Here is a 27,992-nt window from a genome sequence, read left to right on the forward strand (position 1 = left end):
TTTCTAGACTGCACTAGAATTCGTAATAATTAGCGCTTGGGGTGCGGGCAGCTCATGCCAGCTCCTGCTGCCACTAATGTTCAAGACCGACTGGGGGTGGGGGGGACAGAGAGCACGTAAAGATTGGCGTATCGATTTTGGAGCGCACTGGCTAAATTGGAAGCTCAGCTCCATCTCGATGGGGGTGGGGAAGCACACCGGTGGCACCGTCTGACTATTGAGCAGGAACAACAATTGATTGGTGTTCCAAGCCTCTTGGCAGGCAGCATGGTGAAAGAAAGCAGAGAAGGAATTAGTAAGAAGGTGCAAGCATAAATTCTGTATCCATGAGCAGGGTATTGCGCGCGCGCGCGCGCGCGCGCACACACACACACACACACACACACACACACACACACACTTACAACCCTTGGATGTAAAAAACAACACATATTCATCCTATAGAAGCTTGAAGAGCCTTGAATAGCAACGCTGAACTAGACGGAGGAGGATAGCATATAAAACTCCCGAGAGAGAAAAGCTGCCTGCCCTCTTTTATTCAAACCTTAACCTTCAAAAGGTCTCCGCAGACTTGCCCCACTCTATCTTTCTGCCCTTATCTCAGATATGTCCTTCCCTGTGACCTTTGCTCCTGCAATTCTATCATCCTCAGTCACCTGAAGGTCTCTGGCTATCTTTCTGCTTGTTCTCTCTTGTGCCTGGAACGCCTTCCTTGAACATGGATGTGATTCTCCCTCAATCTCTCGCTCCTTCAAATCCTCCCTCAAAACTCAGTGTTTCTATAAAGGCTTTGGCTTAACCCCTTAATCGTCACCCACCCAACAACCGTACCACTTAGCATAACTGTATATTGTTGCATTTTCCCTCATTGATCCCTTGCTACCTTTGTCTTTCTGTTGGGTGTTTTTCCAACTGTTAGATTGCAAGCTTGTTAGGGACAGGCACTCCACCCCCATATATACACACAAACCATGTGATTATTAAGTCATACTAATATTCCCAAACCCACAAGTGGGCACCCCAATTTCCATTTCACCCTTAGGCAGTCCAAACACTTCTCCACGTGGCAGTGCTGCCTGTAGGACAGTTTCAAGCAGTGCTATTTTTCTAGAAAAAGAGGTGCCAAAATTCACCATAAACGCCTCCCTTGTTCTCTTATAATGGCAATGGCGCCCACCTGAGAGGTGCCAGAACTGAGTTCCAGTGAGTTCCGGCTGGGGGGAAAAACACCCTTGTTTCAAGGAAATGTATTCATTTCTGCCATTGCTTTCCCCCAGACATAAACCCACATGATCAATGTAAGCCTTACATTTTAAGGCATACAATAGCCCAGTATGTATATACAATTCCCAGCTTGCTAAACCATAGTTTAGTAGCCAGGAATGAATGACAGGACCATGTACCCCCTCCTTAACCATCTCCCTGCCTATCCCCTAACTCAGTGCTTACATTCTGGTTTAATTAAACCATGGTTGGATGTTACATCCCAAATGGGAAACTGTGGTTTGCTAACAGGGATTGTAAATCAACTTCAAACTGGCATTAAGCCAGAGTTCCATGTTTTGGACAGAACAGTTAAATGAAGTATAATTAAACCAGGATGTCAGAACCAAAGGTTTAGTAAGTCAGTAACTGTACAGCTGAACAGTCTCTAACTAGAATAAGTTCTAAGAAAATACAACCACCCAACTGTTAAGTGTGAACCAGGCTACTGTTCACTACTTCTCCAATGCACTTCATTCGAGTTACAAAATCCGATTGTCTCTGCAGAAAGTCTAATGTAGGCTCTGGGTTAGAGAACAAACTCCTAGGAAAAGAAATATGCTCTACATGCTCTACATGCCACATGCTTTTTGTGTGCCACATTATGTTGTTAGAATCAATATGCAAAGTGGCAGGAAAAATCTGCCCAAGAAAATGTTTAAGCAGTTGAGTACAGAGGCAGTAGAGGAAGAAACACAGTCCAGGGCTGAAGGACACCGACTGACCTGCAAGTAGCAGGAAGGCCTTGGGCAACAATGGCCATCATTCAAGTACACACAACTGCTGGAAACTTGGGATTTGGGTTGCTCACTCCATAGCAGGCAGTTCCCATTGAAAAGCAGTGAAGGGGGAATCCAAACAGCCTTCCATGAACACCCCCCAGAAATGAAAGCACTCTCTGTTTAATAAATGTATTGCATACTTTTTAAAAGAGAGAGGAAGATTTTAAAAGCAAGACTAGCACAGAGAAGAAGATGAACAACTTTTTCCTGGCCCATTATCACATTCCTCTCAGTGCCAATAGACAAGGTAATTTGTATTGGTGGACCACAGGCCAGGCACTGTGCATCTCAGACAATAGGAATCCTCTTGCTGTTACACACTGAGCTATCTAAAAAACACACCCTGATCAGCGAAGAAACATAGGTGAGTATCCCTCTCTGCAGAAAGCATGTTACAAGGCAAGCAGGCAAAGAGCCATGAGCCTTTTTGGATTATTATTTTTTAATGGTACTCAGAAAGGTGAAAGGCACATGTCATGGGCATATCACTTTCCTATTCTGACAGTGCTATGTCACCAGAGCTCCACAGCAAGGAGTATTGCAGTGAACCGGTTTCCAGAATCTCTGGAGGGGACAGGAGCAGGTGCAACTCTTCTGCAACGCCAAGGTACCCGGCACAGCAACAGCACTAGCCAGAGGTGCCTGTGGAATACAGCAAGTGCCAGTGCTGTTTAGGAGACAGTAAATTCATTAAACACTTCCACCAACTGTCAGGCTGCATCAGTATGATAGCAACGGCCAGCTTCTGAAACATTGAGAACATTAAGAACGAAATAAGGCGTGCCTCTACATTGGAAGACTAGGCCTCTGCATAAGGACCACAAAGAACCGTCCTCTAAGGTCCTTTTAGCATTTGTATGCCTGCCATAACAAAGAAATGTGGGGAGTGGGGGAGAGAAAAATGGAGGAGGAAGAAGAAAATAGTAACTCCAATTTTCTTAACCCAGTCTAGGGCATGCAAAAAGTCCACACATAGGGTGCAGAAATAGTCTCACAGAGTAGGACAAACTAGGATAGGCATACATAACCCTCCAGATTCTGCAGATTGCAAATGACACGATTCCCTTCCCATTGGCCATTAAGGCAGGGGCTGGGAGTCTAAAATGGCACCACGTCAGCAATCCCTAAGCTAGACTAGGGCAGGAGGCTCATCATACCTGGTGGTATCCTAAAGGTTCTCTTTTCATTTACACAGAAAAGGGGTTGGCCGATGGGGAACTAATACCCCTAATTTTTCACAGTCTAAAAAACAATGTAATTTAAGGCAGGGGTGGCTCACTTGAGACCCTTAAGACATCCACTCCTCCAGGCTGCTGTCCAAGCTGGTTGGAGCTGATGGCAGCTGCAGTCTATCAATAGCCAGAAAGCCACAGGTTCTCCACAACTGAATGAACCTTACACAGTACAGTCATACCTCGGGTTGAATATGCTTCAGGTTGAGCGTTTTCAGGTTACGTTCCACAGCTACCCAGAAGTAACGGAGCATGTTACTTCCGGGTTTCGGCGCTCGCGCAGGTCCTCGAAATGACGTCACGCGCATGCGCGGAAGCAGAGAATCATGACCCATGCAGACGCAGGTTGCATTCGCTTCTGGATGCGAACGGGACTTTGGAACGGATCCAGTTTGCATCCAGAGGTACCACTGTATTGAAGTTAGGTTTATTGTGCCGAAGGTAAAGGTAAAGGGACCCCTGACCATTAGGTCCAGTCGTGACCGACTCTGGGGTTGCGGCGCTCATCTCGCTTTATTGGCCGAGGGAGCCGGCGTACAGCTTCCGGGTCATGTGGCCAGCATGACTAACCCGCTTCTGGCAAACCAGAGCAGTGCACGGAAATGCCGTTTACCTTCCCGCTGGAGCGGTACCTATTTATCTACTTGCACTTTGACGTGCTTTCGAACTGCTAGATTGGCAGGAGCAGGGACTGAGCAGCGGGAGCTCACCCTGTCACGGGGATTCGAACCGCTGACCTTCTGATCGGCAAGCCCTAGGCTCTGTGGTTTAACCCACAGCACCACCCATGTCCCTTTATTGTGCCTAGTAGTTCATTAATTATATAACAGTTGATCTACTTCTCTTGCTTGTGTGTTTGAGCTCCTCCAGAGTAGATTTTGAAAAGACATCAGAATGAGGATTGGATTTCATCTGTAACTGGATAGATGCTTTTGGGGTACACAACGTCTGAGCTGCAATTTAAAATGCAATACATAGCAACACTATCTGTATGCTGTATAAAATTGAAACTTTGTTTATTTGTGTTTGCAGACTTGCACCTAACCATTTGGAATTGCAAATGAACTTATTTTTGTACAGATTGGGAAAGTCTGGAAAATTTCCTATAATAAGATTGTTTATCTGAAGAAACACATGTTGAATTACTGTGTGAAGCCCAGACAGCAGCATTTTTAAATAAGGAGAGCAACACAGGTAAGATTTGCTTAGAGCAGGAGTGGGGAGCTTTGAAGCTGTGAATCAACTGACTATCAACTACTTCAAATGCGTTTCTCCTCAGATGGGAAGCTTAGCCTCCTACCTGAGAAGGGAGAGCTTTGAAGGCACAGATAATGTGGCTGACACTTGGCCTGATCCATGGCTTTATCAAATTCAGCAAAGGGCAACAAGAACCAGCCACTGGGACATAGGTTCCCCGACCCTTGACTCTTGTTCTATACAAGTTTCTTACCATACTCAAGGGTAGCTACCCCTCTGGTTGCAAAACTTACATCAGTGAAGACAGTTAAGGCTGAAATGCATCTAGCAATTGTAGTTACAAGTAGGACCTGCAACAAAATGTTGCAGTTCAAAGGGCTTCTGTTCATGATACGAGCCACCCAGCCATGTCTTCTATACTGCTCCATTCCATTCCTCTTCCGTCTGTTTCTCCCTGCCCTCAGTAGCATTCTGTGGCCATTGGCATAAACAGTCCTTGTTGGGCTGTTCTTGGGGATTTGCCTCTTTAGGGTTTTTCCCCCTACATGTTTTCGTTGTTTCGTTTAATTTAACATTTTTTATCCTGCCCAATTTACTGTGTTCTCTGGGCAGCTGGCATCTAATTAATCATTAACCTATGAAAAAAAGTTGCTGCCAGAACACATAGCCTGGGTGGACAGATTTCAGAAAGGTTAGGAAATTGGTAATATTTTACTTTTGAGGGCTGCTGGATTGTTAGTGAGATATCATCCATAACTTCTGTCTTGGGTTCTTTACTAAGCTTTCCAAATGACAGATGAGTGTACATTGGCATAGCCTGGAAGAGTAGTTTGCCATCAAAAGGACTTGTGTTGTATGTCCGATGATGGTGTATGGCACTGAAGTTTTTTGTACTTCTGCAAGCTGTGGGTTCCCCTCCTCAAACCTGCTCTGGGATCCCACAGCTAATTCTCCCCTGGTCTCCACACTGGCCCAAATAGGACTAATTTAGCCAGCTAGCCCTGGTGATCATCTAATGTTTATTGGATGGATTTCCCCCCATATTGATTTTTGAATTCTGAATTTATTGTTACTCATGCTTTATACTGTATTTTATGCTGTTTTTTGTTGCATCAATTAAGTGTTTTAAATTTGTTGTTAGCCGCCCTGAGCCCGGCTTTTGAACCTGGAAGGGCAGGGTATAAATAAAAAATTATTATTATATTTATTATTATTATAAAACTTCCTTTTGTGTGCTATTGGTGCTGTTTTCTCTACATAAGCACTGAAAGGAAACAGTGTTCACTATTATTGCACATAGGGTATCATTCACCATACATATTGATGATTATATTTATCTCTCTCTATTTTTATTTACGAATATCATTCTGTCACACCATCTGCTAGAATTATTTGTATTTTAAACATTTTTGTTTTGTTTGTTTTTGAATTCTTGATTATATGCGACAGTTACACTAAGGAACACATTTTGCATTGCATTGTATTGTTTTGTTTTGTTTTCCATACTTTTGCATATTTTGCCACTTTCTCCAAGCATGAGCACTCGGATCAGCTTGGTTCCTACCCAACCCCCCAGCCAAGGGCTGCTTCCAAGGCAACGCAACTGGATGCTGGCCTTAGACAATGGGCTCCACCTCTCTCTCTTCTTTCTCTATGTCTGGGAGTCTGGCTGGTTGCCTATTCTAGATGGGGTTGCACTACCTCTGAAAGAACAGGTTTGGGGGTCCTCCTAGATCCATCTTTTTCACTGGAAGCCCAGGTAGCCTTAGTGGTTAGGAGTGCCTTTTAGCAGCTGCAGCCATTCTTGGACAAGGTTAGTCTGGCCACAGTGATTGGTAACTGCTAGTCTAGATTACTGCAATGTGCTCTAAGTGGGCCTTGTCCAGAGGTAGACTGCAGATGGGTACAGACTACTGTTAGCACATAACTCTGGTGCTCAAAGGCTTGCACTTGCTGCCTATACACTACAGGGCCTGGAAAGCTGCCACCAATCATTGTATACAATACTGTGCTAGATGAACTAATGGTGTGGCTCTCTGTATAAGGCAGCTTCCTATGTTTCTATGAGGAGGTCCTGGGCAGGAGGAAAATGGAAGTTAAAGGGGGGGGGGTGGAAGTAATTGTTCTGCCTAATAGCATCAGCAATCCCCATTATTTTGCCGAGCCTCTTCAATGCCTTCTTGACAATGCAACACTCGCCTACTCAGAAGTAAGTGCTATTAACTTCAATGAAAAGTATTCCCAGGTGAGTGTGTACAGGGGATTGCTGCCTAATTCTGCTGTGCTGTTGGCCACCAGTACTTTGGATGGCAGTCTGCCAAAGGTTAGCTGTGCTGTGTGAGAAAATGTTTTCTCTCTTGCTTGTTTTAAGCCACCTGCTTGTTCATTTCACTGGGCACTTTCCAGATCAAGTACTGTATGACAGGGAGAGAGAAAATGTTCCCTATTCACTTCCTTCAGCCTCCTTATGATTTTTAAAAAAATATTATTTAATCAGATTCATTATTGAAGAGGCTGGGGAAGAGATTCCTAATCTCATTAGGGAAGGACTTCTGTACTCCTAAAGCTACATTCCTGTGCCCTCTGCTTTGTTCAATACTATTATATTTTTAGGAAACTGCATGATCATAACTGTATATACCAATTAAGATGTGGACACACGGTTTATACAGAACAATATATGCTGTGCCCTTGCCTATATCTTTCCTACTAATCTTTACTATTCCATCCTATCCACCCCACCTTACCCCCTCCCCCTTCCACCCCCTCTCTCGTTCGGGTGCCTGCAGCATATTGAACAGATATTTTCTGGGAAACATTGACAACTGCAAGATTTTCCATGAATAGTACATCACTAATTTGCTGCTCAATTCTGCATATGCAGAACAAGAATTATTCCCCAACCCAGCCCCACGATGAGCCTCACTTTGCATTTATCAACACACCGCTGGAGCTATGAGACCTTCCTGCAATTCTTTGCAGGCTAATTTGGATGTAACCCTCTTAAATAATTTACCATTGGCAAATTAATAAAATAAATAAAGTACTGAAGGGAAATATGTTAAATTAAAAGCCAAGATCTCCCTGGCTTTTCATTTAAAGACAAATTAAAGGTGCAATTTGACGGATGCAAGGCTAGTGAAATATCCTGGGTTGCTGATCGGGGGTTGGGGGTGTGAGTTATTATTTCCAATCTGTACTGTGTAATCATTTGGCCCAGCATGTTTCCGACTCAACAGCAGACACGGGGCTCTAATGCTTCTCAGCTGTGACAACTGGACTCCCCTCATGCTATAAATGTACAAGTGAATTTTTTCCCCAAGTGGTGGCAGCAGAAGGAGTTTGGGCTGGGAGTGTAGAGTGCCAACATACAGCACCTACACAACCACCTTTTGCATGCAAAACCACATGTCAAATGCACCTGCCCCATCCACAGAAGGTAGAAGTCAGCAGTCTGTATGCCGCGCAAATGTCTCACTTCTTGCTTGTCTGATTCAAAACTAAAAAAAAGGCTTCTCAGAAATAAAACCCTCAGTCCCACAATAAGCCGTGCCAAGTATTTGTAAACCTAAGAGTATCTTTACTGTTGTTGTCATAATGCTTCTCTTCCTTGCTTTAAAAAAAAACCCCAAAACATTCACTCAGGACTCTTCAATACACCCCAACAAGGACTTCTCAGACACATTTCAGCATTGATAACACCGATTCCTGTGGCAGTGCCCAGTGGAACAGATGGTGGCGTGGGCATTAGGTACCAGCCTCCTGGCAATCTGAACATCTGTTCCCGTTAGAAAATGCTAATTGCCATCAATCAGGACAGCACCTACCCATATTTACATGCGAATATACTCTCTCTCTCTCTCTCTCTCTCTCTCTCTCTCACACACACACACGCACACACACACACACACACACCATTACATCTAAATTTCTCTGGGCACAACACTTGCTGCATGTTAAATAACTGCTGTTGCTCAGACTTCGCGGGCCCATCTTATGCCAAGGCTGTACCACCTCAGCAAGCCTACGGTAAAGCACATTAGCTAGAGGCAGAAGGGGGAACCCCCCCCCCGCATTCTCTACTCTAGGCATTGAAAACAAACTCTCTGGAATGGGCTGTAGAGACAAACTGTCTGTTTATTCTCTAGAAACTGGATTTAGAGCTAAACCCAATAAAGCATCCACCCATCATCTTGGTTTGCAGAAGCTGGAACAGCATCTGCATGTGTTTGATATGCCCAGGACTCTTTCTCCTGCACCGTAGAAAGAGGAAGGGTGGGGGGGGGCAAGAGAGAAAGGGGGGGGGAGAGGGAGAGAGAGAGAGAGAGAACCATCCATTACTTAATGCTTTTGAATTGTTGATATGGGGTCTGTTTACTTCCAAAATAAAAGTTGGCCAGGAAGTTCCACTTTCTCCTTCCATAACAAAATAGATTTAATTTGTAAGCCTAATTCAAAGCAGTCTTGGGACAGTGCAGGGTAGGAGGGGATGTGATGCAGTTTTAATTGCCAGTTACATAGGCATTGTTAAGCCTCTGGCTCCCTCTGACAGTTCCTTCTGATGTTGCCACCCACACTCTGAACCTGTCACTGGTTTGTCGGTGAATTCCTGGCAACAGCCGTGGATTCGCGATTCCGTTATTAGCTTCCAGCAACAGTCCACCTGCCTTTACTCAGCAACCAAGGGAATTGCTTAGCACAAAAACAAGGTCATTATATATATATATATATGCATGCACACCATCTGTCCGAATGTCATAGGACTTACCTCTGGAGAGCATTTCAGAAGTTTTGCATCGGAGCAACTTGCCTGACCAAATCATCAGCATGCATGAGAGGGATAGACCCATTCCCTACTTTCTTAACAAGGATAACCTGATCTGCAGGAAATTTGCTTACTTGTGGTGTAACCTGGTATGGTATAATGCAGTTTTCCCCAACCTGGTGCTGTCCGTACTTTTCGGATTGCAACTCCCCAGTCAGGAGCTGGTACTGATGGAAGTTGTACTCCAAAACACATGGACAGCACAAGCTTTGGGAAGGCTGGTGTAGTGGACAAAGCGGCAGACCTGGGTTTCAAAACATTGCACCGTTCTATTCCCAGGTTGTCTAGTCTAGTCTAAGAACCTTTCTAAATGTCCGTTAACTTAATAGTAGTTATCAGGCCATGTTATGGTGCATCACTGGTCAGAAGTGAAAAGGTTGTGATACAGAATTCCAGAACTCCCTTTGCCACATTTGCTTTGTTGTCTGAGAAGCAAGTGACACTTCAACTGTGCGGTGCTCTTCCCAAAGATCTCCCTGGCAGCTATACTGATGTCATTTTGGCACCAAGGGAAGACCTTTTTAAATATCTTTTTTTTAAAAAATCCCAGGCCTTTATACCTCAAAGTTTTATCGCTATGTAGTAGTATTTAGCTGCTCTTTGTAAAATGTCAGATCATGCTTTTAGTCAGCCACATTTGTGTTTTAAACATGATTTTATTGTCCCTTTGATTTTGTACTGTTAGTCACCCTGGGATTTATTTATTTATTAAGGTTCTGAAAACCTTGGACGATTATACTTTCAGATGTTTCTTGGATGCTGATATGACCGTTAAAAAAACACCCAACTTCAGTAGAAAACATATTGGCCAATTTACATCTATGGACACAGGGTTGTATTAAATGTAACGCTAAGCAGATTAAATTCTCCTTGCACGGTGGAATGATCACCCCCACTCCTCCCTCCGGAACCCACTAAATTTGGGGCACTAATCCTTGAGCTAGCACAAATAGGTGGTTGAACACCACCCATGAATACAGTTCCTCTCTGTGGAACACTTCCTATTTATCATTCAGCTGAAACTGCTACTGGAAGTTCTAATTTGCTATGACCTTTTCCTAGCGCAGTAAGTGACTACAACTCAGAACAAAGTGTAAAACTAACTTGTATAAACTACAACCAGACCCATGGATTTTGCTCACTACGAAGGCGGAGGAGCGTTCAGGCCCATACCATAGCCGCTGCTGCTGTTGCATGCCCTTCTTCTCTCTGAGTGCTTGCATATGGGATCAGACAGCAGCCTGCCAGCTTCTGTGCTAACGCTGCATCTGGAAACTCTTTGCACCCTTAATTGTTCTTAATGCTTTAACACACTGAGTGACTAATAGACACTAATTGGACAGATTTAAAAGAAGAAGCAAGATGTAGGGGGATGGGGAGGGGGAAAGAAGAGAGAAATGCTGTTAGTTACCTATCTCTGCCACCTGCCCAATCTTTGTCATAGCAAAAGATCGTCCAAAGAAAAATAATGTTCAAATCAAGGCAAGTCATGTGTGGAGGAGGGGGTGTAATGACATAATGGCAATTACTTTAGGGTGGTGCTAAGGGAATTCACAGATCAGGGTACCTGCCCAGGGCATCTGCTAGGCTGCAATGTGACTACATGGTGATTGCATGTGATGGTTCCTTGGAGCCATGATCACAATATTTTAGCCAAAGTTCCATTAGATCAAAAAGCTTCCCAGCACCATTACCACTACCCTTCCTCCCCCATCATATGCAATCTTCAAAACATTATTACATTTCCCTCGTTGCCATTAGAGAACAGGTTGCCTTGATGCTGTGCGTTCCTCCTACATCTGCTTTGGAAGCATCTGCCAACAACTACTGGAAGAGACAGGACACTTTCCTAGGTGACCCTCTGGTTTGAATCAGCTTCTCAGCTCGTTGGGCTTGTGGCTATTGCAATGGGGAAGAAGCAGCTCAGAATCAAGGAACAAACAGGCTGGTTGGCAACTCTATAATAGAAACTGCTGGTTGTGTAACTGGGCAGGTAATGGTACCCATGCAGCCTCTTCCCTTCCCAGGCTTGGTGCTTTCTACTATGAAAAGATGGATCCAGGGCAAGGGATATGCTAGCAGGACCCTAGACAAAAAATGCACTTCACCATACAGCTGAAGGACAGGCACAGAGCCGCCTGCCTCTTTTATCCCATCCCAGCCTTGCTACAGGCCCCTGGGAACACATAGTTGTTTATTGAAAGCATGGCACCATAGGAAATAGACACAAATCTTGTTACACAGCAGCTAAGCCTCGCTGGGCATGTTTCCTAAAAATCGCCCTGGCATTTATGATACGATAACTAGTCTGCAAGAGCTAAAATTAAATCCACAGCGAGGAAACTCACTTTCAAGTCTGACCCAATTTATTTCCTGGGGTGGAAAGGCGGGGGGAGGGGAGAAGAGAAATGCCCCTCCTAGTTTCTAGCCACCACTCTATTTGTGATTCCCCCTCCCTCTCTTTGCAGGCACATTTCCCCCTCCTCTCCTTCAGCAGAGGCTTTGGGAATGGAACTGTGCCGCCTTTTATGTCTAAGCGGATCTAAAGACTCCTACTCACTGGAACAAAAGTACCTTGAGGGCTCCCCTCTCAGATGTTTCTCTGCTGCTGCTCTTCAAGTCTTCCTCTAAAAAGTGCTTCCTTCCCCAGGAGGATTTAGGTTTGACAGGGAGCATGTTTGCAGGCGCCAAATTACATTTGTGTTCCCCCTGTCATTGCAGGCTTCTCAGGTTCCACAATCCGTGCAAAAAAGCACTCCAAATGCTGTCTTTCCAGCTGGTGCAAATGAGATAAATCTAAAGGGCAGAAGTTTCAGTGGTGATGGGGCAGAGGCAACAGCGTAAGAGGAAGTCTAGGCTTCGGGGGCAGGGGCGGGGGCGGGGGCGGCGGAGAAACCCAATGCTCGGCTAAGAGGGAATATTGATTAAGGAGAACCTATTTCTCCAGTGGGAATAGAAAAACATCTGTCTTCTTGCCCTTTCCATCTCTTGCTTTTGTGCCATTCATCATTTACTTGTGGGCAGAGAACTTTGGGCACGTTGCAGAAATAACTAGAAATAAGCAAAGGAGGCAGCATCAGGTTGGCAAGAGAAGCAAGCCAAGACTATACATGTCATCGGCAAACAGGAAGGGCTGAGCAATTGTCATGGGGTTGAGCATGTATCAACATACCTGGGGCCACCCATCCTGGTCCCATTTGATAACGTTATAATGACACTTCCCAAGATGCAGTGTCAACCTGGCAAGTGTCCATAACGCCATGCAGATTGGTGTCTCTATCCACTTGCATGCAGCCAACCATTAGAGTAACTCACAGAGTTTTCCTGAGACAGAATTCCATTCCTGGGTCCAAATCCACATTGGCACTCTTCCTTCCCAGATCCTGTTGCTTCCTGCTCACTTCTGATTCATGCCCCCACCTGTAGTTATACTGCCACTTTTCACCCTGTATTCTGCAGATATCTCAGAATGACTACTTTTCTTTACTTACTGTGTTGTTCTTGCACTGTGAATTTCCATGAGAATCTGCTATTACAGTGGTACCTCGGGTTACATACACTTCAGGTTACATACGCTTCAGGTTACAGACTCCACTAACCCAGAAATAGTACCTTGGGTTAAGAACTTTGCTTCAGGATGAGAACAGAAATCGTGCTCCAGCGGCGCAGTGGCAGCAGGAGACCCCATTAGATAAAGTGGTGCTTCAGGTTAAGAACAGTTTCAGGTTAAGGACAGGTCTCCGGAACGAATTAAGTTCTTAACCTGAGGTACCACTATATTACGACTGGCTTTGATCCTGCAGAACTGCTTTGTCGTTGTTGTTGTTTAAACAACAATTCTCAGTGTGCACCTCCACAGCAGTGCTTAATTTGAAAGCCCTTTGCCCCAAACAATGACATTTGCAGTGTGGGAAGGGCACGAACAATTGTAAGAGTAAAGACTGCAATTGTGGTGATAGTAGCTACTTGCATGGACTCGCTTTGCTTTCTATGCCACTGCTCCACTTGGTAGGAACTGCAGGACCGGTCACCACTATGCTTGCAATGCCATTTATGCAGGTGGCCAGAAAGTGATAGTTTCTCACTGAGCAGAGAGAAAAGGGACACAAAGGTGTCAGTCCCACATGCCTCTATGAACCTGCTGGGTCTGGCCTAGCTGTTCAGAATGCACAACATGTTATTCAGAATCAGCTGTTAATCCATCTGCCTGTCTAGGGTTGCCATATTTTGAAGAGCAAAAAAGAGGATGCATTTGCAGACTTCTACTTTTAACTACGGATCGCTATGACGACTCTCATTTTAAATACCCCTACTATATGTCGGCTATAGAGGCTGTAATATATTGCTTGTAACAATGTTCTTAACTTTCAACAAAATAATAATAATAATAATAATAATAATAATAATAATAATAATAATAATAATACATATTGCTCCCTCACTTGCCACATGAAAGGATTTGGGCTCATGCTCCCATCTTTGTGAATGTAAGTGTGCACAAAACAATTTATTACACTGTGTAACATGTGCATTCCATTCATGAAAAATGGCGAGGGGAGCACAACACATGGGTCTTTTAAAACTGTTTTTCTTTTAAAAAAATATTGGGTTACTGGAAAAAAACACACAAAAAAACCCACACTCATTTTTCCAAATTTAAAAAATCTGCCCGGACAGAAATTTTAATTCTGAAAAAGAGGGCGTGCCCAGGAAAAAGAGGACATTTGGCTACACACGCTTCCCCTGATGTAGCTCAAAGGCAGAGGCCTTGTTTTGCACACAGAAGGTACCAAGTTCAGTTCCTGGAATGGCCAGAAAAAAGAAGATGAGAGCTACTGCTGGTCAGTGTAGAGACAATATGGAGCTAAGTGGACAAGTGGTCTGAATTTTCACAAGGCATATTTCTGCATTGCTAAGTAAAGGTGTTTACAGACTACCTGATAAACTCTACCTGGGATATAATTGGCCAGAAGGTGCCAACTGCCAAGAAAATGCCATGTGGGTAAAAAAATCCCTTAAAGAGGACTGGGGAAATGGTCATTTGTCCCTCACATACTGACCATCAGAAAACCCTGCAACTGACCATCTATACTGTATTACGCAGGAAGAGACCAGAAGCCTGTTCGTATGTAACTAGTAGATCTGAGCTAAAGAGCTCCTTTGCTTTTCAATATTCTGCTTTGTCGCTTTGTTCTCTCTGGCCTTCTGTATTCTGAATAAATGTTAAACAATTTCAGAGGCATAGCTGGGGGGCGGTGTGTGACACTGGGACCCACATCACACTGCAGCGGGCGACACTTACTGTGGGGCCCGCAGTGCGCCCAAGCCACACATCTCTCCTGGGGTTGACACAGTGGCATGGGGGCTTGCATCTGTCCGCCACCTCTCTCTCAGCCGCCTTACAGCTGAGGGGGAGGGGGGATGTGGCAGCGCGCCCCACCTAATGGGCGGCTCACCCCTCCCCCAGGCACCCGAGCGGCTAGCCATGCCCAATTTGACAACATGTGTCCTGTGTGCATTGCTGCCAACTCACAGGGTTGGTGAAACAGAACCCATTAGCCTAACCCACTTGATTCATGGTACAGAACTATAAGGCTGGAGTTGAAAGAGAAAAGTATAGAGTTGGGTAAGACAGAGAGCTGGGCACTGGCTCTCCTCCCCTTGTAAACTGAGTGGGATCTTGGTGGACAAGAGCCATTTTCCTTCAGCCTGGTGACAGCCACGTGAACTTAATGCCACCTCCAAGTCCCAGTTTAATAAGAGTTTGCCTTGAACAGTCCTACAATTCTGTCCTGTAGGGGGTTAATGGGAGGGATGGCACTGGCTCCCAGAAAGTTTGGGATGCAACTGGCCTACTTTGCAAGGCAGTTGTGTAAGAAGAGCAAAAGCAGTCTCTCCTGGCTTTTCCCTTCCTTTACAAGCTTTACCGACTTAGCTTAGATCACAAAAACACCCTGTTGGGCAGAGTTAACCGGCATGCTGTTCTGCCAGGCCTCGCTCAACTGTTCTCCACGCAGCATTCAATGACCAAACTGATGAGCGCTGCTGGGAATCCTAGAAAGCCATTTCTGCCTGCAGTTCTTATTCTCCCATCAAGACAGAGAGATCGGAAATTGACTGACCCCAGCACTCCATTATCCAGAAAATGATCCCTGCACTACCACCCACTCCAAATCCACAGCCGCAAAGTAGCAGCCATGGTTGCATCCTCAGCCCGAACCTTTCCCCTGAATCCCAACACTTTTCAGGAGTTCAAAATGTTCCAAGGTTGCAAATGGGCCAGTAACCCAGTATATAACAGATGCACCTAAAGACCCAGGACCACACACATCATGAGGGGAGGAGGAAACTTTTGTTTCCTACTGAGTAAAAATTAAAAACAGCCCAACAAAATGCTATATTCAGCTGAACAGCAAGCGGCAGCTACAAGTAAACAGAAGAGGAAGCACGCTTCACATAAATAACCAAAAGGCGAAATGGCAGGTGAAGAATGAAGGGAAAGAGACAAATCCGGTCATTAGGCGACTCATCCAGAACAGAAAGTGACACAGCAAGCCAGGTGAGAGCGATCTGTAGATGGAGAAAGAACTGAATATGGAAAAACCCAGGGAACAATGTGTGGGAAGATTGCATAATGTCTGCCCACACTCTGCCTGCCAGAAACAAGCACGATTGGTCCCTTCAAAACCACCCCTTGCGGAAGAAGCACTATAATCCACCCAAAGTTTTTCAAAGCAGTCTGAAGAACCTTCAAGGTGATATAGCGAGCCTGGCTTCCTTGAGACTGATTAATGCAGCTGGGGAAATACGGCTGTGCCGCCTCTTCAGAAAGACAAGGCTTCTCTTTAATCCTTCTCTCAGGACGACCTCTGCCCCCAGTGGAGAAATGAAGGTTCTCAGGGAAAACAGAGGCGGGGTGCGGGGAAGGAACCACGTTCCGTATTTTACCATTTCAGAGGGTGCACTTGGGAGCAACAAAAGAATAAGGCAGAAAGCAGCCGCTGCTTGGTTGGGGTGGAGGGGGAGAGAGAGATGGAGGGGAAGTGCCATATCCAGCAGCCAAAGCCTTTTTAACTCTCGGGATGCAGCTCCGGGCTACAGGTTTGGTCCTACTTCGCAAAGGCAAACATAATCAGTAACCTCTTGCTGCTGCCCCAAAGGTGGAAAGCTGTGAAGGAGCGGAGATGCAAGTAGCACAGCATGGTCCAACATGCACCTCTCAGAGCAGGGCTCTTTGTATTCTGTACATACATGCTTCACAGTACAGAGTCACAGTTCCTTTTTCTTTTTTGTTTGCTTAATGAAAGTATGTTTCTAGCCTTCATGGCTGTCAGGAAAAAGACTGAGGAAAGCTGTTTGTTACAGCTTCAGAAACCAGAGTGCCTCTAGTTGAGGATTCCAGTGTCTCTCTCTATAGCAGGCATAGACAAACTCGGGCCCCCAGATGTTTTGGGGCTACAACTCCCATTACTCCTACAGTGGTCAGGAATGATGGGAATTGCAGGTCCCAAAACATCTGGAGGGCCGAGTTTGCCTATGCCTGTTCTATAGCACCCACCCCTTTCATTCCCACCCAAAAAGTGTCAAATCAAAAATACAAGATTGATAAATATGTCTCTTTATAGACGCTGGTGGTAAAACCTCAGTGCCTAGGACTTGCCGATCGTATGGTCGGCGGTTTGAATCCCCGCGGCGGGGTGAGCTCCCGTCGTTTGGTCCCAGCTCCTGCCCACCTAGCAGTTCAAAAGCACCCCTAAGTGCAAGTAGGTACCGTATTTTTCGCACTATAGGACGCACTTTTTCCCCTCCAAAAATGAAGGGGAAATGTGTGTGCGTCCTATGGTGCGAATGCAGGCTTTTGCTGAAGCCTGGAGAGCGAGAGGGGTCCGTGCGCACCGACCCCTCTCGCTCTCCAGGCTTCAGGAAGCTATCCCAAGTCTTGCAAGCCCGGCGGGATGTCTCGCGGGCTCGCAAGGCTTGCGGGCAGCAGCCTGCACCCAAAAGCTGGGGACAGCGGGGAGGCGCAGAGCCGCCACCCCGCTATTCCCCGACCTGATCTGGAGGCTGGCGGGGGGAGAAGCAAGCCTCCTTCTCCCCCCCCCCAGCCCCACAAGCTCGGGGGATAGGGGGATGGCGAAGCGCCGCCATCCCGCTATTCCCCGACCTGATCTGGAGGCTGGGGGTGGGAGAAGCAAGCCTGCTTCTCCCCCCCCCACCATCCCCACAACCTCCAGATCAGGTCGGGGAATAGCGGGATGGCAGCGCTCCGCCATCCCGCTATTCCACGACCTGATCTGGAGGCTGGGGGTGGGAGAAGCAAGCCTGCTTCTCCCCCCCACCATCCCCACAACCTCCAGATCAGGTCGGGGAATAGCGGGATGGCAGCGCTCTGCCATCCCGCTATTCCACGACCTGATCTGGAGGCTGGGGGTGGGAGAAGCAAGCCTGCTTCTCCCCCCCACCATCCCCACAACCTCCAGATCAGGTCGGGGAATAGCGGGATGGCAGCGCTCCGCCATCCCGCTATTCCCCGACCTGATCTGGAGGCTGGGGGTGGGAGAAGCAAGCCTGCTTCTCCCCCCCCCCAGCCCCACAACCTCCAGATCAGGTCGGGGAATAGCGGGATGGTGGCGGTCCGCCATCCCGCTATTCCCCGACCTGATCTGGAGGCTGGGGGTGGGAGAAGCAAGCCTGCTTCTCCCCCCCACCAGCCCCACAACCTCCAGGCTTCAGGAGAGCCCCACCGCCAGCCCCACAAGCTCGGGGGACAGCGGGAGAGGCACAGCGCGCCCTTCCCGCTGTCCCCCGACTTGGTTAGAAGGCTGGGGGGGGAGCCTGCTCCTCCCCGTCGCCAGCCCCGCAAACTCGGGAGACAGCGGGAGAGGCGCAGCGCGCCATTCCCGCTGTCCCCCGACTTGTCTAGAAGGCTGGCGGGGGGAGAAGCCTGCTCCTCCCCGTCGCCAGCCCCGCAAACTCGGGAGACAGCGGCAGGGGCGCAGCGCGCCCTTCCCGCTGTCCCCCGACTTGGTTAGAAGGCTGGCCCAGCCCCGCAAACTCGGGGGACAGGGGGAGAGGCGCAGCGCGCCATCCCGCTGTCTCCCGACATGGTTTGGAGGCTGGCGGAAGGCTTCCTCCTCCCCCAGCCCCGCAAGCTCCCAGAGCGATGCCAAAGCTGCGCGCAGCTTCGGCATGGCTCTGGGTCCCGTTCTGGGGGAGGGGGAAGCTCGGGCTTCCCCGCCCCAGCCCCGCGCCTGGCGGGGGGGGTAATTTTTTTTTGCCTTTATTCCCCCCCCCCCCCAATCTAGGTGCGTCCTATGGACCGGTGCGTCCAATAGTCCGAAAAATACGGTAAATAGGGACCGCTTTATAGCGGGAAGGTAAACGGCGTTTCCGTGTGCTGCGCTGGTGCTGGCTCGCCAGAGCAGCTTCATTACGCTGGCCACGTGACCCGGAAGTGTCTGCAGACAGCGCTGGCTCCCGGCCTCTTAAGTGAGATGAGCACACAACCCCAGAGTCGGACACAACTGGCCCATACGGGCAGGGGTACCTTTACCTTTACCTTTATCCTTTTTATTTTCCCAATCATCCTTGGTCATTACGGTCTACCACCGCCTCGGCCTAATAAACTGTACAGGCACCCCTACATTTATGCAAGGGTTAAGTTCTGGACCCCTTTTGCATAAGTCAAATCGCATAAAGTGGGGAGCACCCTCTAAAAAACCTCCAAATGCCTATTTTCCCCTGCTCTCCAGCTCGCTCGCTCGCTCTTCTCTCTCTCCAATCCAGACCAAAGTATCTAGAGTTGAAGCTCTGGGGCTGGCTGGAGGCTGGAAGACATGTCAGTGGCTGCAGCTGCACTACCCTGAGCATCAGCTGTTAGGCAGGGAGGCTGAGCAGCCTAAACAAAGCCCTGCTGAAACCTCTGGTCTCTTTGGGGCTTCCTCCACCCTTACTGACATCCTTTTCAGGTTCCAAGAAGGGTCTCCCTTCCAAGAAGGAGAGGACTCTCTAGCTCTCTCCTGTCATTTCCTAGTATGATTCTACTTATTTATTTCCCAGCACCACATATATGTGTGGTTGAACACAAGTAGAATGTGCATAATTGGGTGGGTGGGTGTGTATTCAATTTGCCCCGGTAAGTAATGTACTGTATTTATGGTTGTGGGCTTTCTACTGATCCCAGCGACTAGCAAGTCATCACAGAGGTCAGATCCAGGAGATGCCATCTTGCATATCACTAAAGTCATCTACAGAGTCCATATTAGTGAGCTCATATTCCTATTTTATACTTTACATCTAATCTCCTCTATTCAAACTCTGCAGTGTATCCAGTTTTCAAGTTATGATTACTTAGGACTCTGCTAACCAAACAGCCTGAACATTTACTTTCCATCTCATTGAGAAACACTGTTTTGCCCAGTAACAACTAGCCTTTGCTTACAGAAAGGTCTGGCCACTTACAGCCTGATCCTATATGCATGCTTACACAGAAGTAAGCCCCACTTGGTTCAACAAAATTCAATTCCAAATTCATGTGCACAGGAGTGCAGCCTCAACCTTCATCTTGCTTAGTGTCCTTGAACATGTACAAAAAAAGGCAAACTAGAAACTGTCTCTCGTTTTGTGGAATGCCAAAGGTTTAGGCTTCTAGGTTGTATAAAGGATCTAGCTAGTTGAAAACCAATGTGTTTTTGTTTTTAATTCAGTAACATTAGCTTGCATGATTGTTCAAGAAAGAAATTAATTTTAAAATGGGAGACCCAATCTAAAATAAATAACTTAACTTAGGGTACAATCTTAACGGCTTTTGGGTGTTGCAGAGGCTATAGGATATATTGGATTTTACTTTCTGCCAGGGACAGAACTCTGAAGTCAGCAAACTCCCTCTCATTCCAGCCAAAGCATCCAGGGCCCTGGGGCAACCTACTTCAGAGCATGGACATAAACGGGTATATTTGGGGTGGTTTGGGGAGCGTGCTGGGAGAGAACTGGGAAATGACTAGAATCTTAAGGATCTAAAGCCATTCCAGTCCCCTGATAGCCACAGTCCCCTTATTCCCAATGGGAAGAAGTGGAAGAAGAAGAAGAAAAAGAGTAATACCCAGAAATAGATAGAGAACCCCAAGATCAATCTTTCATCCTTATTTCTCCCCTGCTGGCTCAATCCCAGCAAGACTCTGGACATTGCAGATCAACTACCTGCAGTTTCACTGCCTTAGGTATGCAGCATTGGGTTGCAGTCCTAAATCTGCTTACTTCTGAGTAGACATGACAAGAGTTCTGCTACTGGTCCTTTATTCTTTGTTATTTATATCATTAATCTATCCTACAATAAACCACAGAAGCTTTCATCACATATAAAAGAAAACAAAGTGACCCTGCGTACATTCTTTTTAAATACCAAACTTCTTATTCCAGTGCTTTCCAATTTCTGATTTGGAATACAAATTGCTCCTGGCTGGAGTGGTGGTGGAATGGGCACAGGTTTTCCTCTACCCAGCTCTCCCAGCTAAGCCGACCTCCCATGAGCTGCCACCCAAGAAGTGAGGCATGGGTGGACTTGCTGATGGCAGGCCCCGAAAAGGGATGCTCCAGAGATGAGAAGTGGCTGAGCTGGTCCAGGATCCATTGACTCTGAAGCTGCTGTGAGTGGCAGGGCTGTAGATGTGGCACTGGCCCCACCACACCATGAACCCCTTCTGTTGTGTTTGTGGGGGGAGGTATAGATTACAACTTTAAAACTCCCATTTAATTAAAACAGAGTTGAGTAACATGATTTGTCACTGCAGGTTCAGGCCCTCCAATCTTCATGTAAAAGGATCAGGTAGAGGTTCTACAGAGATGGACAAACAGTCTCACTTGGTTGGGATAAGGCAGATTTCTATGTTACTAGAACTGGAGGTACATGCCATGCTTACAACCCAAAACAGTTGCTTTCACTGAGAGTAAGATTTCACAGGACGGCCTTATCTGGGGGCAAGTAACCATGCTCATTAATGATCCAACCACACCTAACACAGAGTTGTGGGAGAATTGCCCCCTCCCTCAGCAGAGGCTGGTTGGAAAGCGAGAACCCACACACAGAGGAGACAGTTTCACAGGAGCCTTTAAATTCCTCTTGCAGCACATTAACCATCCTCTCTCAGCACATCGTTTAGGAATGAACGCCCTAGGCCCACTCCATTCTGGGCACAGCAAAATGATCTCAATCTCATTAATTTCCTCCACCCAAAGCTGTATTATCCAGCCCTACCCTTGCAATATGCATCTTAGGCTGATGCCATCAGCACTCATTTTAAATAAAACTTAGACCAACTCAAGTAAATGAAAAACTGAGATAATAATTCCCTATCAAATTAATGCTTTGGGTGATGGAAACACACTTGAGGAACTGGTAGACAGTAGAGAGTGTCACAATAACACAATAAGCCTATTTTGGCGCAGATGTTAGGTGTGTGGGTGTACCTAGCACTCCAGCCAAGGGAGATCTAGCAGTTTACTCGTCCAAAAACTTTTACAAGTTTCTGGGTGTGCAATTTTGATAGCGTGAAGCAAGACCAAGAATCAGCATATGAATTACTGAATACTGTTCAGCTGAATTTCCTTCTTCCATTAAAAGCACAATGTAAAAATGGAGACAAATGCTTCTTGGTGAGGAGCAGCAGCAGCAGCTCAAAAGAAGACAAGTATTTTACATGGTCAAGACTTATGAAAGAATCAGCCAGGGATTGGGAATATGTGGGTTTCCAGAGGCTGCTACACAACTCACATTATCCCTGCTCATGCTGGCTGTGGCTGATAGGGTTGATGTCCAACAATCTAGAGGGCTGCAGGTTTCCCAGCCTGATATAAATGTTTGATTTGCTGGTCTTAGTCCAGGGCTACCAATCAGAGAGAAGAACAGATGGACATGACTGTATCTTTCTGCATCACAGCAATAACAAGCCCACAATTTCTTCATCTGCTTCAACACAGAATGGAAAGGCAGTGATTGAAGAGAAGCTGCAAAAGAAAGGCACCCCCGCCCCCACCCACCCACTCCCAACTAGTGACTAACCAACACAGAGGAATGTAATCACATCTAACAATCAACCAGACAATCTGGTTTATTGTGGATTATCAGGAATGAGCAGCATGCTAGTGCCCAGTGCCCAGTCACTTCATTTCACTCCTCCCCTGGCACAAGCAGGATAAACAAACCAGGAAGCCTTGGTTTCCTGTTACATCTGAACCAGGGACCTTGGTTTGTCGCTCCCTAGCAAGACATGACCAGTCAGCTAACACCTAATCATGGATGCATGTTGACTTGCAAATCATGGCTTGTTAGGGATAAACAACATAGGGTCCCTGCTGTACCTGCTCATTCTTGACTTCTTCAAACTTCTGTTCTTGAACTGTTTAGGAAATGCATAAGAATTTCTAAAGAGCTTCAAATACGGACACCCCCCACCACACAGTTCACACTGAAGCATCCGTTACTGAATTATTACACTTAGAGGACAGTAGGCAGAATGAATTGGGTAGCGAGTTTACCAGTTGGGGAGGGAAACAATCATGGAAGAAGAATTAGATAGAAAAACGAAAAGATAATATCACATGGATAATGCCTTATAAAGCAACAGGTACAGATAATAATGCACTGTTTAACAGTTTAACATGTGCACATTACATTCAGTGGAAGGCTGTCAAATTAAAATATACTGTACAGCCTCATTAATCCAAGTATTGTGAACTGCACCGTCCACATTGGAGGGCATCAACAGTTTCAGCTAGGGTGTATTATGTAGTTTAGGCATTATATGTTGTCAAAATGGATTTTTCTGGCCCTCTACGCCTTGTTTTTATCACTGGGTCCTTGCTGCAAATCCACCAGATGGGTTTGGGGTGCTATTTTCCTCTGTGTATTTCCATGGTCCACTATTTCATGCCTCAGCAGAATAAATGCCTCATACTGTAGATGCAGCCATTTCCAAGAGTCTTTCTATTAGACCAAGGACTCTTACCTGGAACACCAAAGGGTTGTGTTGCTTCTAGCAGATGTCACAATCTAGTGCAGATACATGCACTCTGTGCTGGAAAGGAAAGCCATCGGGGTCCTTGTGCCAGCTCTAGCTCCTTGGCCTGGAAGAAGAAGAAGAAATAAAATGGAGACCTTGTTTCCACACGCATGTTAAGGAACACAGAGGAAAGAACAGGACAATGGTTTCTAAATGGCACATTTTCCACTTGGTGACAGAGAAAGTGCAACTGCTTAGGGTCACAGGAGCCATTAGGGCAGCCAGGGCTGAGCCCTACCAAGTGAAATGCCCAGCAATTTTAAAAAAACAAAAACACCCCCCCAAAAAAACCCTCAAAGCCACTCTTTAGTGACCCACACATTCTTTCATTTTTTCATGTTATGATACTGTACTTCTCTGCCAATCTCCCATTCTCTAGCCACTTGGCTCTCTACACCACCCAACCATTCTCAATCCAAAAGAATTGCTATGGCCAGGAAGTCCCACCCATCTAGATCCACATCTGATTTTACTGGGTCTCCTGGCTATTTGCTCAGGTTCTGGCAATTTCCCTTCCCTCCTACTGTCATTATCAGCTGAGGTTCACTGGTCCACATCCTCTCCCAAGTCCAATCCTACATCCATATCTCACTTCCGTGGTCCCTATGACCAGTGCTGCCTCATTCCAAAAGGCACATACTATATTTCCTACCCTTGATTAATCTTAGACAATGCTGCCTGCCCTGCTTCTCTGTAAATTCTGAGCATCTCAGCCAACAGTTGGTATTAAGACTGTACGGCCAACCTCATATGCCTGCAATGTTAGGGCAATCTCCTTCAGAGGCTTCAACACTACTACTGCGTTTCTTGCTGCGTTTACACTTTTTAAAAACAAAATAGCGGAATGTCTAGATCACTTAAATAAAAAAAGGGAAATCTCAAAGCAGTTTACACAACATAGCGTGAAATGTTTATTTTTAAAACCCGGTTAAAATCAAAACATTTTTTTTGAAAAATTAGGCAAAATAAAATTATAAAATATAGGTAACATCAGCAGAACTTTAGAAACAAGTATGTAACCTAATACATATCTGGGCATGTTAGCTGAAAGAAAGGTTTTAGCAAGCATCTAATACAAAACAGTAAATATGCCTGTCTGATGAGAATAGATAGGACAGATTCAGAATTCAACGAGATCAAAAAGTCACACATCACCCCTACCCTGTGAAAGTTTACCACTAACATGCATTGATTGGCTAGGGAGTGTTAGATTTGGGTTGAACCTTTGAGAGCACATGAAGGCTCTAATAAACTTATTTGCACATTTGCTTGAGAACGTGCATAAAATAAAACTTTTCCTAAATACAAATCCCCTAGTATATTTCAGCAAAAAAACCAACAACACACCCACAACCAAAATGCATACATAATCCAAGATGTTTATCCATCGTTATTGATTCTTTTTGTAGTACAATCAATATCTTTATCCATTGAGAGTATTCTTTGAAGCCTTCCTAGTGTATCCTTGAAGCCCCAGTTCTGTTAGATTCAGTGTGAGACTTAACTTATTTGGTACTTCATGACCTGGGACATTTTCAGAGTTCTCTTGCAAATGAGCAGTTGCATTTAAATTTCAAATAAAGCTGTCTGTGGGAAACCGCAATTTTTATTTATACTTGATCTGAACACTTAGAAACCATCATTTTTTCGGGTTTTAGTATTCTCAGAAAAGATGTAAACATAGACTAAATCACCCGGTGGATAGCTAGCCGCACACATTGTTACAGATATGTGATCTACTTCCTATTATTAAATATACTTCCACTTTTAACTTTCAGCCCTTGACTTCCATTAGATGTCATTGTCAGAGCCTCAGATTAAACACAGTAAAATTTTGACGAAGAAGACACATTTGTATAGTGATTTGAATGGCGCTTACATGTGTTTCAACACACATGACTCTAGCATGCAAACACACATGTACAACATGTGCATATATAATTTTTCCCAGTGCATGCAGCTGTGTTGAGAATGAGATTAGCTGCAACTTCCCCCTGTTCATATACTGAAGGTATGTGTGCTAGAACAAAAAGACAATAACCATACAATTAGCCATGTATGACAGTATTTCACATAGGTTTGCAAGTTAATCCCTGCAGAGAAGCATTTTTATTTCTTTTAGTCAGCAATTGTATTGCATCTTTTAAAAGCCCTTGGATAAGCAGGCAGGGAATGAAAGATTGATACCAGTCTGGTGAAATGTTCTGTTTCAAACCTCTGCCACCACTGGCATTCAGGATTGCTCTTTTACAGCTATTGGACTTCGCCTGTGAGCACAAAGTATTTTTCCCCCCACCGTGAAAGTGCTTATTATATTATCAAGTGACATTTTCACTTCATTTCTCTGAAGACTCTTTATTAAAGCCAACCCACCCCATGTTCTCAAATCGTTCCAACAGTGACTCTGAAAAGAGGAGCACATTAAAACAAGAACAACCACCACCCAGACACCAAGACTCGGATAGCATGTAGCAATAGGTTTACTCTTCCCCACGCTACCCCATCCCCATCTGCAGCTTTAGATCAAAATGGATCACACTAACCCCCATTCCTGCAGCACCCTCTAGGCACACACAACCAGTTAAATTACATACCATGAGGACTGTCAGCCCTGCTTTCCAGGATACAGCTGCCTGTTCTATAGCTCTGGCTGATACTCTTATTCCTAGAGATATGACCTTGCATTTGGCTGCATTAAAACAGATGTTGTTGGCACAGGGCCCAGCTGACCAAGCGATCCAAATTGCTCTGTGTATATCTTGCCCTGTCCTCAATGTTATTTACCACTCCAGCAATTTTTGTGCTTTCGATCCAAGGACTTGCCCACCAGCTGAGATCACAGAACTGGAACCTGTTTATTCTGAACATGGGAGGAGTGGCCCAGACAAACCCCTTATCCTTGTCCATCAGGTTCTGAGTACAAAGCTAATGGTCCGTGCTGAAAACACCAGCCCAGTCCCCAGTGTTAAGGGAAGAGAAAGTCACCAAGCTTTATTTGCCAGCTTGCATGGAGGAAGCCAAATCTCAGCAGCCCAGCACAAGCAAATGTGTTCTACACATTTATGCTTGCTTGCTTGCTTGCTTGCTTGCTTGCTTGCTTGCTTGCCACTGGTTCATCTGGAGACGTTGAATGGACAATGGCCATCATGCTTGAACAAAGTGGGGAAACACCGTCTTCATTTGAACTCATCAATCCCCTAATTGAGAACCCAAAGACCATGGTTAAACATTCCACTTTAGCCATACATTGCTAGGTGAAGAGCAAGTCTGAAAGATGTTAAGAACTTATATCTTAGAGGCAATCACGTTTTCAATCCAGCTTATTTTAGCTAAGCATGGAATATATTAACAAAAATGCACACACATATATCAACTTCCAGCAATGTTCTGTTTATGTGGACCAAAATTAGGGGTGGGGAGCCACCTTCCCACAAGCCAGATGGACCCATAGAACCATCTGGCCTGCAGACTCCAGTCTTCCCCTTGACCCTCCACCCTGTGTAGCAACTGGGCCTGAAAATAGCCTCCCGTTAGACCCTTTAAATGATAACACACTGGTCCTCTGCAGAATAAAGGGGAGATGAATTTGGGCTCACTCCCTGATTCTGCAAAGGATCAGTGTTTTATACACATCCAGGACGAACAGCAGAGATAACAACAACAAAAATAATAACCTTTCCTAAGGACAGAAACTCTCCAAAAGGCTCCCATGTCATGCTGGATCGATCCAGCTGCCAGAGGTTGCTTTGCACCCCTGAATTGAGAGGAGTCAGTTTAACAGCTTGTCCCCTATTGTCATGGGGCTTTCCCCCTCCTTACTTTCTGCTCACTCTGCTATCAATCAAGGCACTGAAAGGAACAGATCCACCCAAGCAGCCTTAGCCACACTGCCTCCTCACCTATGCCCATGAGAGACCTTGCTGCTTATGTTTTTTTGTGCTCTGGGAGGCAGACAACAGGCATCTGCTTTTGCCATTAGTTACACCTTTCCCAACAGCTACAAATCTAGCAGATGCAGTCCCCCTACTCCTGACCTAGGTTGAAAGCAAACCCAACGAAACAAAATCAGGCATTTTAAATATTTGCATTGAAATTTAAGAGCACATTCATACATATAAGCTAAAAGGACAGACATTAATATATTTAACAACCAACATTCTATTAACGCAGATGAATTAGTGAGGTGGAGAGACTGCTGCAGAAGAAATGGGAGGGTGAATCTTTTACTTACTGCAAACAGCCCCCCACCTACCCCCCAAATGGCTGGAATTCCCTTTCCACCTAATTATACCCATTCATTAGACTCTATTGATATGCACAGCTGGGTAGCAGCTTAGCATGAGTCAGCTCATTGCCAAAAGGCTTCCTGGCTTCTCAGCCAGCTCTTTCTATCAGTCACCTTTAAAGGCAATCTGTCACAGCCCAATTCTAAATCCTTTTGCAAAATACACACTCTCTCCCTCCCTCAACCTCTCTCTGTGTGCCTGTTCTTCCCTCCAGTGGAGTTTTTTTTTGGGGGGGGCAGGGGAGGTGGTAATAGTATTTGGCTAACTAAATTCTCCAGAATCAGCAAACATGGAGCATGCTGATAAAGAGTTTGGATTCAAGCTTGGACCATGCAGGGACAGATTTGCAA

General features: G+C 45.7%; 1 protein-coding gene across 2 annotated transcripts in view; it reads right to left on the reverse strand.

The window, feature by feature from the left end:
- RBFOX3 (RNA binding fox-1 homolog 3) overlaps positions 1-23,420 on the reverse strand; it is a 239,955-nt gene extending 216,535 nt beyond the window's left edge. For both annotated transcript variants that reach the window (XM_081180924.1, XM_081180930.1), the window contains exon 1: positions 23,303-23,420. The gene's annotated coding sequence lies outside the window, so the exon portion shown is untranslated. The remainder of the gene's footprint in view (positions 1-23,302) is intronic.
- Positions 23,421-27,992: the final 4,572 nt, after the last annotated feature.

Source organism: Podarcis bocagei (genome assembly GCF_964188305.1).
Source record: "Podarcis bocagei genome assembly, chromosome: 2".
In the NCBI taxonomy this organism is placed as follows: Eukaryota; Metazoa; Chordata; class Lepidosauria; order Squamata; family Lacertidae; genus Podarcis; species Podarcis bocagei.